Here is a 16,104-nt window from a genome sequence, read left to right as displayed (position 1 = left end):
CCCACTGGGCTCCTCCATCCATGGGATTCTCCAGGCAAGAATACTGGAGTGGGTTCCCTCCTCCAGGGGATCATCGCAACCCAGGGATTAAACTTGGGTCTCCTGCATTTCCTGCATTGAAAGGCAGATTCTTTTACTGCTGAGCAACCTGGGAAGCCCTGGCAATGTGATAGAGGGGGAGAAATCAACAACCTGTAAGAAGTGAGTTTACAAGAGGGAAAGGGAAGATGATAGAAATATAAAATATGACCCAGAGAGGGTCAAAATAAGCATACCAAGAAGCTGCTAAGGCCAGGAGGATGAGACCACCAAAGAGAGTTACATTTTATTGATGTGAGGTAGGCCACAAGAGTCTTCAATGGCAGCGGCAGCTGCTCCCACATCCTCCATTTCCTTAGTACATCACTGAACACGAATCAGCTCTCAAGGAAACCTCTGGTGCTGTGTTTGCTTCCTGTTGGGATTTATCTAATTTGGCAATGTATCTAAATGACTAAGCATCTTGAAAAATTCTTACAAATTTTGTTGTTGTTCAGTTGTTCAGTCGTGTCCGACTCTTTGCAACCCCATGGACTGCAGCACACCAGACTTCCCTGTCCTTCACCATCTCCTGGATGCTCAAACTCATGTCCATCTCATCCTCTGTCACCACCTTCTCCTCCTGCCCTCAATCTTTCCCAGCATCAGGGTCTTTTCCAATGAGTTGGCTCTTCACATCAGGTGGCCCAAGTATTGGAGCTTCAGCATCAGTCCTTCTGATGAATATTCAGGGTTGATTTCCTTAATCCTAAAGTTCATCTTAACAAATTTAGTTTCAGCAAAGCTTCTAATCATCCAAAGTGCACCTTTTCAGCTTACTGAAAACCATGATCAGTAGGCACTTGGGCTCACAGGAGTTATTTCTGCCTTCAGACTACCTTCTTCTTCTGTCATGGTTTCCATCACCCTGTTGACACTGTCCCTGAGTCCCTTGCCGTCTGAATGTGCACACCAGCTGTGTGGGAGGCAGTCTCTAGAGGTGCTGCAGGAAGGCAGCCTAAAATGAAATATTTGTACAGCAATCTGAACCGGGCTGCCTGGAAAGCAGTGGAGCTCTTTGTGCGCCAGGGAGAAGGAGCAGGGGAGATGGAGGGAGGGAGCTAACACCTACTGCAGCCCCTCACTGCTGTGTGGCGGGAACAGTGCTAAATGCATGGAGCTTCTCATTTACTCCCCACAAAACTGCTATAAGCTGATGGGTATTATTATCCCCATTTAGATTCATTTATTCATCCATTGAGTTTACATGATTGCATATGTTCTGTGATAAGGAAACTGAGCCTGAGAGGGGGACAGACTTGCAGAGGGCCCAGAGCTAGCACCCTATCTTGTCTGCTCCCAGTCTCTGCTGAAATCAGAATATCAAAAATACTCCCCTGAGGATAAGAAGGGTAAAGCGGCTTTTCCCTTATCTCCTGGTAACACAGATTATAATCAGAATGGCCAAAGAGATCAGATGATTACAGGAAATAATTCTGTAAATATACTAAATACAAGAACAATGTGACTTGGGGTTTGGCAACTCATCACTGCAGCAAATGATCTGGTAGGTAGTTCCATACCCATCTCTCTTCCAATGTATCATTCTGCTTTGTAAGAATAAATGACATCTTCGCCCATTGCTTTGAGAAACCTACCTCTAAGGAAGTCCCTCTAGTTCTGACCTAAACCATCTGGATTGACTTCCAAAGAACTAATTTGACTAGATTGGTTTTTCTATCACTTGCCTGATGTTTACATAGACACAACCAAGGAATTCAGTAAAGTCAAATGAATGCTTTTGCTTCTTCCTAGCTCTGTGAAGCTTGGAGCCTTCAGGTTGTTCAGGTACAAGCAGTCTACACTGCAGTATAAACATGAGGGCTCCATGAGCCTAGGCATCAGAAAACTGACAGCTGCTATTAGAAGTTCCATTCTTCCCCTCATGAAGCCCCATGAGGCTGACACTGTCCCAGCTGTGCCTTTGTCAAGTTCAAGCTCATAAAGTTGTCGAGTGAGTAAAATAAAGTCCAATGTCTCTGCCTGCATTGAAGCTGGATCTTGGCCATGACCTGTCCTTGAGGCATTTGGTCAGAGTTTGGTGGAAGCTGTCAGTTAGTATCCCTCCCATCCCAGTACCAGCTCAACTAGAATCAAGGATCTGCTGGTTGAATCCAGGCTTAAACCAGTTTCCAAGCTACTAAAGGCATCAGTCCCATTAAACAGGGTTCAAGGTAAAGGAAGAGATTAATCTCTGGAGGCCACTGGCCAATGGTCCTTAATGATTGTGAGAACAGGGGATGTGTTTAATTTCTGTAAACTCTTGGAGTACTGATAGAGGAGGAATAGCAGGTCATGGTTGATAGGGGAGGTCTCAGCAGGAAGAACCTGAGCAGAGTCAGGGAGGGAAGACAGACAGCATGGGAGTGGATCAGGGGAAGAGAGAGAACCTGGAGCCTCTGAGGGATCCAGGAGGGCATGGGGACCTCATCGTGCTAAGAGAAAGGTAAAGAGTAGTATTTGCCAAGTGCCTACTGTGTACCAGGCACCATGCCAATTGTTAGACATGTTCTTTCATTGAATTCTCCTGTAAACTCTATGAATGAGCTCTTATTATCTTGATTTCATAGATCAGGAAAATGAGGCTCAGAGACATGAAGTCATTAGCCCAAGGGCACATAGCTAGTGAGTGTCAGAGTCCAGAGTGAAACTCAGGTCTGTCTCCCTTTATAGTTTTTTCACTGTTTCAGCTGCCTCTAAGAAAAGGGAGTTAAAACTCTGAAGCAGGCACACCTCCATCCAGAGTCCCAGTGAGCACTAAGAGAGCAAGAGGCAATTGTGAATTCAGGAAAGTGTGGAAGGCAGGGTAGCTGTGGAATGCTGAGAGAATCCAGGCTGGTAAACATCTCCTCAATGCAGGAGACCCCGGTTTGATTCCTGAGTTGGTAAGATCCGCTGGAGAAGGGACAGGCTACCCACTCCAGTGTTCTTGGGCTTTCCTGGTGGCTCAGCTGGTAAAGAATCCGCCTGCAATGCAGGAGACCTGGGTTTGATCCCTGGGTTGGGGAGATCCCCTGGAGAAGGGAAAGGCTACCCACTCCAGTATTCTGGCCTGGAGAATTCCATGGACTGTATAGAGTCGGACACAACTGAGCAACTTTCACTTCACTTCAAGCATCCTCTCACCTCCCAGTGGCCTCAGAATTCCCAAGAACAACACAAGCAGAGGCTAGGGAGTTTGCACTCAATACTGGAAAAGCAGGAATGAGAGTGTGATGTCATTAACACACTATTTTCCTGGCTGTTTTCACATAGTTCCTGGTGCAGGAAGAGAGTCCTTCACGTCTCAGATGCTGGCCTAATGAGAGTACATACCACAATGTAGCAAAGGGCTCTCAAATCAATAATGTTTTCTGGCACACACCTCCTTGGTAAGCACTTTTGCGAGGTGGACATAAAAATAAATGTGCAATGTAATATTTAAGAGTAACCTTTAGCTATTAAGCTGATTGCCTATCAAACTGTTACCTTTACAATAGCAGCTCGCTACTTTATGCTCACATAAAATCCCTATATGCAGGAGCCTCATCCAACATACCCTGTCCCAGCTGAGGGGTGACGGAGGGGGATAAAGGTAGGGAGGCCTTGTGTCCTTCTTAACTCAGGAAGCCCACCTTCGGTCTTTACTTTTCCCTGTCCTAATAAATGGTGCAAAAGTCCATTGCCTTTCCATATTTCTGCATGTCTGGGCTTGCCCATCATTCCAGACGAAGAAGGCTGCCACAGGCCTTTCCATCCCAACCAAGAGTCAGCTGAACTGAAGGAACCTTAAAAATAAGCCCAGCTCAGAGAGCTGGTATCAGAAAATGAAAACTCTTTCTGTGCTTTCACCAATCAATTCTTCATGCGGAATACTATCTGACCCAACAGTCACTCTCATTTTTTTTTAAATCTTTTCCTAGCAAGGAGAAAATTTTTCACATGCTTAATTATCACCTTTCTAGCCTAGGTCCAGAGATCTCCAAGGATTTCTGATACAGCAAATTCAAAAAATAATGTGACATTTTCTTTTAGTAGGCAGAGATGGTGAGTCCTGAATCCTTTCTCAGCTGGGCTAATGAACAGGGGTATTTGAAGCAACTGTCCTATCCTGGAGCACTTCTGCCCACAGTCTCTGTTCAAATACTTAAAACAAAAATTGAATGTGTGATGATTAAGAAGTCTGATTGCCTATTCTAACCGTCCCCAGTGGGTTTTCAAGTCTCTTTGGTAATCCCAATTCAAAAACATACACACATGCATGTGTGCACACGTGTGTGCTTAAATACACATATACACACATGCAGACTACATAAAAGGCAACCTTCACTCCCAGGCTGGAAAAAGGCCTCATGCATGTATTCTATGCATGAGGCCAGGCTAGCTGTGCTCTATGAAATAATGATTAGAGCATGCATTTATTGGATGCACACTATGGGCCAGGCAAACTGTCAAATTGTTTTCTTAACATTATTGAATTTGATCCTCACATATTATTTATCACCATTTCATATATGAGGGAAATTGAGACTCAGAGAGTCTAAGTAATTTGCGGAAGTTCACATAGTTAGTGAGGAAAAGAACTTGGCCTGCAGCCCAGGTTTCCCTGACTGACTATGCACATTCTTTAATTATTGATTTCGCTGCCTACAGAAAATATGGCAACCTTGCTCAAGATTTGAAGGGTTACTCAAGGCTCTATCAACCCTCAGTTTGGAAGCACAATGGAATACATGAATACAAGTGCGGGTCTTAGGCAATGATCAACAAACACTCTGGTCGAATAACTGCCTCACATAGCACTATATCCATTTAAATGTCTTCAAGTGCAGATGTCAATGTAGTTTAATATTGTGCAATTAGAGTCCTTTCCTATGCAGAACGTGGTGTTGCATAAATTAGCTGACTACCTACGCCAACGTGTCTTAAAGACAGTTGGGCAAATTAAGGGGCAAAAAAAGTATATTTCTCAGTAAGTCCCTCAGAATAACCAAGAACACGGAGGAAAAGAAAGCAATTGCTCAACCAGATTATGAGTTTCAAATGGAGCTTTTCAGAGCAGGGACAAAATGAATAAGCACAAGACCTAACCAGATGGTGGGGAAAAGGCATTGCTTCACTCAGTGGTCTCTCAGGAGAGGCAAGAAACAGGTTTTCTAAAATATATAAACGAATCCAGCTGTTCTACTTAGACTTCCTGGCCACAGTGAAGTATCTGAAGTTGAACTAAATATTGATGACTAAGAACAAAGGAACATGAAAATCCACCCCTCTGCATGCTGATAAATTATTGTATCCTAAAGGTAAAAAGTTTGGAGGTTAAAGTGCTGTGCACTTTGTTGAATCTCTTAATAACATTGATCGAAGAAACTCACAATGGGGTTTTAGGCTAATTGTGAGATGTTGGATTTTACATAGATCAGTGCTCCTCAAACTTTAATGAGCTTACCTATCATCTGGGATCTTGTAGATTTTGATCCAGCCAGTTTGGGGTGTAGCCTGAAATTACGCATTTTTAACATGTTCTCATATTATGCTGAGTAACTTTGGGACTTCAGGTGGTGCAAGTGGTGAAGAACCCATTCCCCACTTCAGGAGACATGAGAGATGAGGGTTTGATCCCTGGGTTGGGAAGATCCCCTGGAGAAGGAAATGGCAACCCACTCCAGTTTTCCTGCCTGGAGAATCCCATGGACAGAGGAGCCTGACGGGCTACAGTCAATAGGATCACCCAGAGTAGGACATGACTGAAGCAACTTAGCACACACAGGAGTAAGCCATCTGGGTTGTTAGTTGGGTGAGGGAACTGCCTTTGTTGGAGGAAGACACTACTGCATATTTGTGTTGAATGCAAAACATAGACATTTTAAGTGAAAAAAGGTCACAATGTAGACTTCATCTAAATTAAAAATTTTGCCCAACAAAACATACTATTAAGAACATGTCAGGACTCCAAATAGGATAAAGTATTTGCAATACATATATCTGATAAGGGGCTTATACCAAGAATGTATAAATAATTCCTATAACTTAACAATAAGAAAACAAATAACCCAATTAAAAATGGGCAAAATACTTGAACAGACACTGACAAAAGAAGATACATGAATGGCCAATAAGCACTTGAAAAGGTGCTCAACATCAATAATCAAGGGACAAAACCATAATGAGATACCACCTCATACATGGGAGAGGCAACAATTACTGGTAAGGATGTGGAACAAGTGGAATGCTCATACATTAAGGGTAGAGGTGTAAACTTTTACAGCTACTTTAAAAAGCTGGCATTTTTTTTTTAAAGTTGGGTGTCTCAGGTGACACAGTGGTAAAAGAATCTGCCTGCAATGCAGGAGATGCAAGAGACCTGGGTTTGATCCCTGGAATGTTAGGTCCATGAATCAAGGTAAATTGGAAGTGGTCAAACAGGAGATGGCAAGAGTGAACATCGACATTTTAGGAACCAGCAAACTAAAATGTACTGGAATGGGTGAATTTAACTCAGATGACCATTATATCTACTACTGTGAGCAAGAATCCCTTAGAAGAAATGGAATAGCCATCATAGTCAACAAAAGAGTTCAAAATGCAGTAGTTGGATGCAATCTCAAAAAAGACAGAATGATCTCTGTTCGTTTCCAAGGCAAAGTATTCAATATCACAGTAATCCAAGTCTATGCCTCGACCAGTAATGCTGAAGAAGCTGAAGTTGAACAGTTCTATGAAGACCAACAAGACCTTCTAACTAACACCCAACAAAGATGTCCTTTTCATTATAAGGGACTGGAATGCAAAAGGAGGAAGTCAAGAAATACCTGGAGTAACAGGCAAATTTGGCCTTGGAGTACAGAATAAAGCAGGGCAAAGGCTAAGAGAGTTTTGCAAGAGAATGCACTAGTCATAGCAAACACCCTCTTCCAACAACACAAGAGAAGACTCTATACGTGGATATCACCAGATGGCCAACACTGAAATCAGATTGATTATATTCTTTGTGGCCAAAGATGGAGAAGCTCTATACAGTCAGCAAAAACAAGACTGAGGGTTGACTGTGGCTCAGATCATGAACTCCTTATTGCCAAATTCAGACTTAAATTGAAGAAAGTAGGGAAAACCACTAGACCATTCAGGTATGACCTAAGGCAAATCCATTACGATTATATAGTGGGAGTGAGAAATAGATTCAAGGGATTAGATCTGATAGATAGAGTGCCTAAAGAACTATGGACGGAGGTTAGTGACATTGTACAGGAGGCAGGTATCAAGACCATCCCGCAGAAAAACAAATGTAAAAAAGACAAAATGGCTGTCCGAGGAAGCCTTACAAATAGCTGTGAAAAGAAGAGAAGCGAAAAGCAAAGGAGAAAAGGAAAGATAAACCCATTTGAACGCAGAGTTCCAAAGAATAGCAAAGAGAGATAAGAAAGCCTTCCTCAGTGATCAGTGAAAAGATGGAGGAAAACAATAGAATGGGAAAGACTAGAGATCTCTTCGAGAAAATTAGAGATACCAAGGGAACATTTCATGGAAAGATCAGCACAAAAGGACAGAAATGCTATGGACCTAACAGAAGCAGAAGATATTAAGAAGAGGTGGCAAGAATACACAGAATAAGTATACAAAAAAGATCTTCATGACCCAGATATTAATGATGGTGTGATCACCAACCTAGAGCCAGACATCCTGGAATGCAAAGTCAAGTGGGCCTTAGGAAGCATCACTACAAATAAAGCTATTGGAGGTGATGGAATGCCAGTTGAGCTATTTCAAATCCTGAAAGATGATGCTGTGAAAGTGCTACACTCAATATGCCAGCAAATTTGGAAAACTCAGCAGTGACCACAGGACTGGAAAAGGTCAGTTTTCATTCCAATCCCAGAGAAAAGCAATGCCAAAGAATGCACAAACTACTGCACAACTGCACTAATCTCACACGCTAGTAAAGTAATGCTTAAAATTCTCCAAGTCAGGCTTCAACAGTACGTGAATTGTGAACTTCCAGATGTTCAAGCTGGATTTAGAAAAGGCAGAGGAAGCAGAGATCAAATTACCAACATCCACCAGATCACTGAAAAAGCAAGAGAGTTCCAGAGAAAAATCTACTTCTGCTTTATTGACTATGCCAAAGCCTTTGACTGTGTGGATCACAATAAACTGTGGAAGATTCTGAAAGAGATGGGAATACAATACTACCTGACCTGCCTCTTGAGAAACCTATATGCAGGTCAGGAAGCAACAGTTAGAACTGGACATGGAACAACAGACTGGTTCCAAATAGGGAAAGGAGTACGTCAAGGCTGTATATTGTCACCCTGCTTATTTAACTTATATGCAGAGTACACCATGAGAAACGCTGGACTGGATGAAGCACAAGCTGGAATCAAGATTGCCAGGAGAAATATCAATAACCTCAGATATACAGATGACATCACCCTTATGGCAGAAAATGAAGAACTAAAGAGCCTCTTGATGAAAATGAAAGAGGAGAGTGGAAAAGTTGGCCTAAAACTCAGCATTCAGAAAATTAAGATCATGGCATCTGGTCCCATCACTTCATGGGAAATAGGTGGGGAAACAGTGGAAACAGTGATGGACTTTATTTTGGGGGGGCTCAAAAATCACTGCAGATGGTGAATACAGCCATGAAATAAAAAGACGCTTGCTGCTTGGAAGAAAAGTTATGACCAACCTAGACAGCATATTAAAAAGCAGAGAAGGGTGGGGAGGGGTGGTCCTAAGATGGCAGAGGAATAGGACGGGGAGACCACTTTCTCCCCCATGAATTCATCAGAAGAACATTTGAACGCTGAGCAAATTCCACAAAACAACTTCTGAATGCTGGCAGAGGACATCAGGCCCCCAAAAGGCAGCCCATTGTCTTCGAGAGGAGGTAGGACAAAATACAAAAGATAAAAAGAGAGACAAAAGAGGTAGGGATGGAGATCCATCCCAGGAAGGGAGTCTTAAAAACAGAGAAGTTTCCAAACACTAGGAAACACTCTCATCGGCGGGTCTGTGCCAAGCCTTGGAACCTCAGAGGGCAACATAACAGGGAGGAAAAATAAATAAATAATTAAAACCACAGATTATGTGCCTAACGGCAACTCCCATCAGAAAAGCAGCCCAGAAGGTTGCATTCGCCACTAGCAAGAAGGGGCTGGACAGGGAGGCACTGGCTGCATTGCTTAGGGTAAGGACCGGGCCTGAATGCCCCAAGGGCAATCGGAGGGAACTAACTTGAGATAGCAACCCAGACTGTAGGCTAGCTATCCCTCAAAAATCCCTAACCTAAGACACTGCCAGACCCGCTCACAGAACAAAGGACTGAGCAGAGCTAGCCGGCTTCGGACTAGCCCATACCCTGCCGGAGACAGGCAGGTGAGGGCAGCCAGACCCGGAAGTGGGTAATCACGGCCCAAGAGAGGCATCCTCTACCAAATTGCAAGCAGGCTTTGTTGCTAACCAAGACCTCTTGGGATTCTGGACAGTTGACATCTGCCGGGATGGTCGCAGGCAGAGATCAGGTCCCCAGAAGAGACACACGGCACACCCGAGAAGGCACACCCGTTGTACACCCAGAAAACTGAGCGGCTGGGACGGGGGAGTTTTTATGCAGTTTTTATGCAGCCTCCAACTGGGGGCAACTGCGCTTGCCAAGCACCTGGCCACCTGAGCTGCTCGGACCTGGGAAGGGCACAAAACACAGGCCCAACCAAGTCTGCACCTTTGTGGAGTACCCGAGAACCTGAACCTGAGCGGCTTAGACCTGGGAAGTGCACCCAACCCAGGGCCCGCCTCAGACAGTTCCCGGCAGAGCAACATAGAGCCTGAGCAGTATAGACTGGGAAAGCACACACGCTGTGAGAGGGGGCAAACCCAGTGTGGCTGAGACACTGTGAGCATTCCCCACACATGCCAGTGATATTTGTTTGCAGTGTTCCTCCCTCCCCACAGCACGACTGAACAAGTGAGCCTAAAAGAGTGACCACCACCGCCCCCTTGTGTCAGAGCAGAAATTAGACACTGAAGAGACCAGCAAACAGAAGAAGCTAAAATAAACAGAGGGAACAGCTTTCTAAGTGACAGGTGCAATAGATTGTTAATGTTAAGTCGCTTCAGTCGTGTCCGACTCTGTGTGACCCCATAGATGGCAGCCCACCAGGCTCCACTGTCCATGGATTTTCCAGGCAAGAGTACTGGAGCGGGGTGCCATTGCCTTATCCAGGTGCAATAGATTAAAACCCTGTAGTTAGCACTGACTACATAGGAAGGGGCCAATAGATCTTGAGAAATATAAGCCTGATCCAGGAACTATTTGAAAATGAACTGACCCCACACTGTCCGCAATAGCTCCAGAGAAAGTCCTAGATATATTTTTACTATTATCATTTTTTAAATTAATTTTTTTAATTTTAAGTCCTCTATTACTCCTTTAATTTTCATTTTTATAACCTACAATTACCTTGCAAAAAAAGACCCTATTTTTAAAGCAAACTTCATATATGTATATGAAATTTGTTTTGTTTTTTTAATATTGTATTTTTGAGAGTCTGACCTCTACTCTATATTTTTAATCTTTGCTTTTTGGTATTTGTTATCAATTTTGTACCTTCAGTACCTATTTTTACTTGGGAGCAAGATTATTGGCTTGATTGCTCTCTCCCCCTTTTGACTCTCCTTTTTCTCCACCAGGTCACGTCTATCTCCTCCCTCCTCCTTCTCTTCTCTACCCAACTCTGTGAACCTCTTTGTGTGTTCCGGACAGTGGAGAACACTTAGGGAACTGATTACTGGCTGGATCTGTCTCTCTCCTTTTGGCTCCCCCTTTTATCCTCCTGGCCACCTCTGTCTCCTTCCTCCCTCTTCTCTTCTCTGTGTAACTCTGTGACCATCTCTGAAGGGTCCAGACTGAGGAAAGCACACAGGGAAGTGATTACTAGCTAGCTTGCTCTCTCTTCTTTTGATACCCCCTCTTCTCCACCTGGTCACCTCTATCTCTCTCCTCCCTCTTCTCTTCTCCACGTAACTGTGTACCTCTCTGGGTGTCCCTCTCTGTGGAGAAACTTTTCATCATTAACCTAGATGTTTTATCATCAGTTCTGTATAGATGGAGAACTCTTGAGGCTACTGTAAGGATAAGACTGAAAACCAGAGGCAGGAGGTTTAAGTCCAAATCCTGAGAACACCAGAGAACTCCTGAATCCAGGAAACATTAACAGATAGGAGCTCATCAAGAGCCTCCATAACTACACTGAAATTAAGCACCACCCAAGAGGAAACAAGGAGAAGGCAATGGCACCCCACTCCAGTACTCTTGCCTGGAAAATCCCATGGACAGAGGAGCCTGGCAGGCTGCAGTCCATGGGGTCGCTGAGGGTCGGACACGACTGAGTGACTTCACTTTCACTTTTCACTTTCATGCATTGGAGAAGGAAATGGCAACTCACTCCAGTGTTCTTGCCTGGAGAATCCCAGGGATGGGGGAGCCTGGTGGGCTGCCATCTATGGGGTCGCACAGAGTCGGACACAACTGAAGTGACTTAGCAGCAGTAGCAGCAAGAGGAAACAAGTTCCAGAGAAACACATACCATGCAAATTCTCCAGCAACACAGGAACATAGCCCTGAGCTTCAATATACAGGCTGCCCAAAGTCACACCAAACCCACTGACATCTCAAAACTCACTACTGGACACTTCATTGCACTCCAGAGAGAAGAAATCCAGCCCCACCCACCAGAACACCGACACAAGCTTCCGTAACCAGGAAACCTTGATAAGCCACCCATCCAACCCCATCCACAGCAAGGAACCTCGACAATAAAGAGGAACCACAAACTACAAGAATACAGAAAGGCCACCCCAAACACAGCAATCTAAACAAGATGAAAAGGCAGAGAAATACTCAGCAGTTAAAGGAACAGGATAAATGCCTACCAAACAAAACAAAAGAGGACGAGATAGGGAATCTACCTGATAAAGAATTACAAATAATGATAGTGAAAATGACCCAAAATCTTGAAAACAAAATGGGGTTATGGATAAATAGCCTGGAGACAAGGATTCAGAAGATGCAAGAAATGTTGAACAAGGACCTAGAAGAAATAAAAAAGAGTCAATAGATAATGAAAAACGAAATAATGAGATCAAAAACATTCTGGAGGGAACCAAAAGTAGAATAACAGAGGCAGAAGATAGTATAAGTGAGGTAGAAGACAGAATGGTAGAAATAAGTGAAACAGAGAGGAAAAAGGAAAAACTAACTAAAAGAAATGAGGACAAGCTCAGAGACCTCTGGGACAATGTTAAACGCCCCAAAATTCGAATCACAGGAGTCACAGAAGAAGAAGACAAAAAGAAAGACCATGAGAAAATACTTGAGATAATAGTTGAAAACTTCCCTAAAATGGGGAAGGAAATAGTCATTCAAATTCAAGAAACCCAGAGAGCCCCAAACAGGATAAACCCAAGGCGAAACACCCCAAGACACATATTAATCAAATTAACAAAGATCAAACACAAAGAACAAATATTAAAGGCAGCAAGGGAAAAACCACAAATAACACACAAGGGGAGTCCCATAAGTGTAACAGCTGATCTTTCAATAAAAATTCTTCAGGCCAGGAGGGAATGTCAGGACATACTTAAAGTGATGAAAGAGAAAAACCTACAACCCAGATGACTGTACCCGGCAAGTATCTCATTCAAATATGAAGGAGAAATCAAAAGCTTTACAGACAAGCAAAAGCTGAGAGAATTCAGTATCACCAAACCAGCTCTCCAACAAATGCTAAAGGATCTTCTCTAGACAGGAAACACAGAAAGGGTGTATAATCTCAAACACAAAACAGCAAAGTAAATGGCAACAAGATCATATTTATCAATAATTACCTTAAATGTCAGTGGGTTGAATGCCCCAACCAAAAGACAAAGACTGGCTGAATGGATACAAAAACAAGACCCCTATATATGTTGTCTACAAGAGACCCACCTCAAAACAAGGGACACATACACACTGAAAGTGAAGGGCTGGAAAAAGGTATTCCACGCAAATAGAGACCAAAAGAAAGCAGGAGTAGCAATACTCATGTCAGATAAAATAGACTTTAAAATAAAAGCTGTGAAAAGAGACAAAGAGGAACACTAAATAATGATCAAAGGATCAATCCAAGAAGAAAATATAACAATTATAAATATATATGCACCCAACATACGAGCACCACAGTATGTAAGAAAAATGCTAACAAGTATGAAAGGGGAAATTAACAATAGCACAATAAGAGTGGGAGACTTTAATACCCCACTCACACCTATGGATAGATAATTGAACAGAAATTAACAAGGAAACACAAACTTTAAATGATACAATAGACCAGTTATGCCTAATTGATATCTATAGGACATTTCACCCCAAAACAATGAATTTCACCTTTTTCTCAAGTGCTCATGGAACCTTCTCCAGGATAGATCACATCCTGAGCCATAAATCTAGCCTTGGTAAATTCAAAAAAATTGAAATCATTCTAAGCATCATTTCTGACCACAATGCAGTAAGATTAGATCTCAATTACATAAAAAAATTATTAAAAATTCCAACACATAGAGGCTGAACAACTCGCTGCTGAATAACGAACAAATCACAGAAGAAATCAAAAAAAAAATCAAAATATGCATATAAATGAATGTAAATGAAACCACAACAGCCCAAAACCTATGGGACATTGTAAAAGCAGTGCTAAAGGGAAGGTTCATAGCAATACAGGCTTACCTTAAGAAATGAGAAAAAAGTAAATTAATAAACATAACTCTACACCTAAAGCAATTAGAAAAGGAAGAAATGAAGAACCCCAGGGTTAGTAGAAGGAAAGAAATCTTAAAAATTAGGGCAGAAATAAATGCAAAAGAAACAAAAGAGACCATAGAAGAAATAAACAAAGCCAAAAGCTGGTTCTTTGAGAAGATAAATAAAATTGACAAACCATTAGCCAGACTCATCAAGAAACAAAGGGAGAAGAATCAAATCAACAAAATTAGAAATGAAAATGGAAAGATCACAACAGACAACACAGAAATACAAAGGATTATAAGAGACTACTATCCCCAACTAAATGCCAATAAAATGGACAACCTGGAAGAAATGGACAAATTCTTAGAAAAGTACAACTTTCCAAAACTGAACCAGAAAGTAATAGAAAATCGTAACAAACCCATCACAAGCATGGAAATTGAAACTGGAATCAGAAATCTTCCAGCAAACAAAAGCCCAGGACCAGACAGCTTCACAGCTGAATTCTACCAAAAATTTAGAGAAGAACTAATACCTATCCTACTCAAACTCTTCCAGAAAATTGCAGAGGAAGGTAAACTTCCAAACTCATTCTATGAGGCCACCATCACCCTAATACCAAAACCAGACAAAGATGACACAAAAAAAGAAAACTACAGGCCAATATCACTGATGAACATAGATGCAAAAATCCTTAACAAAATTCTAGCAAACAGAATCCAACAACACATTAAAAAGATCATACACCATGACCAAGTGGGCTTTATCCCAGGGATGCAAGGATTCTTCAATATCTGCAAATCAATCAACGTTATACACCACATTAACAAATTGAAAGATAAAAACCATATGATTATCTCAATAGACGCAGAGAAAGCCTTTGACAAAATTCAACATGCATTTATGATAAAAACCCTCCAGAAAGCAGGCACAGAAGGAACATATCTCAACATAATAAAACCTATATATGACAAACGCACAGCAAACATTATCCTCAATGGTGAAACATTGAAAGCATTTCCCTTAAAGTCAGGAACAACACACCATACACAAAAATAAACTCAAAATGGATTAAAGATCTAAACATAAGACCAGAAACTATAAAACTCCTAGAGGAAAACATAGGCAAAACACTCTCTGACATAAACCACAGCAGGACCCTCTGTGACCCACCTCCCAGAATATTGGAAATAAAAGCAAAAATAAACAAATGGAACCTAATTAAACTTAAAAGCTCTTGCACAACAAATAAAACTATAAACAAGGTGAAAAGACAACCTTCACAATGGGAGACAATAGTAGCAAACGAAGCAACTGAAAAAGAATTAATCTCAAAAATATACAAGCAGCTCCTGCAGCTCAATTCCAGAAAAATAAATGACCCCATTAAAAAATGGGCCAAAGAACTAAACAGACATTTCTCCAAAGAAGACATACAGATGGCTAACAAACACATGAAAAGATGCTCAACATCACTCATTATCAGAGAAATGCAAATCAAAACCACAATGAGGCACCATTTCACGCCAGTCAGAATGGCTGCTATCCAAAAGTCTACTAGCTGTAAATGCTGGAGAGGGTGTGGAGAAAAGGGAACCCTCTTACACTGTTGGTGGGAATGCGAACTAGTACAGCCACTATGGAGAACAGTGTGGAGATTCCTTAAAAAACTGGAAACAGACCTACCATATGACCAGCAATTGCACTGCTGGGCATACACACTGAGGAAACCAGAAGTGAAAGAGACACATGTACCCCAATGTTCATTGCAGCACTGTTTATAATAGCCAGGACATGGAAGCAACCTAGATGTCCATCAGCAGACGAATGGATAAGAAAGCTGTGGTACATATCCACAATGGAATATTACTCAGCCATTAAAAAGAATACATTTGAATCAGTTCTAATGAGGTGGATGAAACTGGAGCCTATTATACAGAGTGAAGTAAGCCAGAAAGAAAAACACCAATACATTATACTAACACACATATATGGAACTTAGAAAGATGGTAATGATAACCCTGTATGCGAGACAGCAAAAGAGACACAGATGTATAGAACAGTCTTTTGGACTCTGTGGCAGAGGGCGAAGGTGGGATGATTTGGGAGAATGGCATTGAAACATATATACTATCATATGTGAAACGAATCACCAGTCCAGGTTCGATGCATGATACAGGGTGCTCGGGGCTGGTGCACTGGGATGACCCAGAGGGATGGTATGGGAAGGGAGGTGGGAGGGGGGTTCAGGATGGGGAACATATGTA

At 42.2% G+C, this 16,104-nt stretch overlaps 1 protein-coding gene across 1 annotated transcript in view; it reads right to left on the bottom strand.

The window, feature by feature from the left end:
• The window catches only part of LOC129639388 (putative MAGE domain-containing protein MAGEA13P), a 192,518-nt gene that overhangs the window by 175,438 nt on the left and 976 nt on the right, over window positions 1–16,104 (bottom strand). The gene's annotated exons all lie outside the window — the stretch shown is intronic.

This window comes from Bubalus kerabau, chromosome X (genome assembly GCF_029407905.1).
Source record: "Bubalus kerabau isolate K-KA32 ecotype Philippines breed swamp buffalo chromosome X, PCC_UOA_SB_1v2, whole genome shotgun sequence".
Classification (NCBI taxonomy): Eukaryota; Metazoa; Chordata; class Mammalia; order Artiodactyla; family Bovidae; genus Bubalus; species Bubalus kerabau.
Note: the sequence above shows the minus strand (reverse complement) of the source record. Positions and strands in the feature narration are given on the sequence as shown.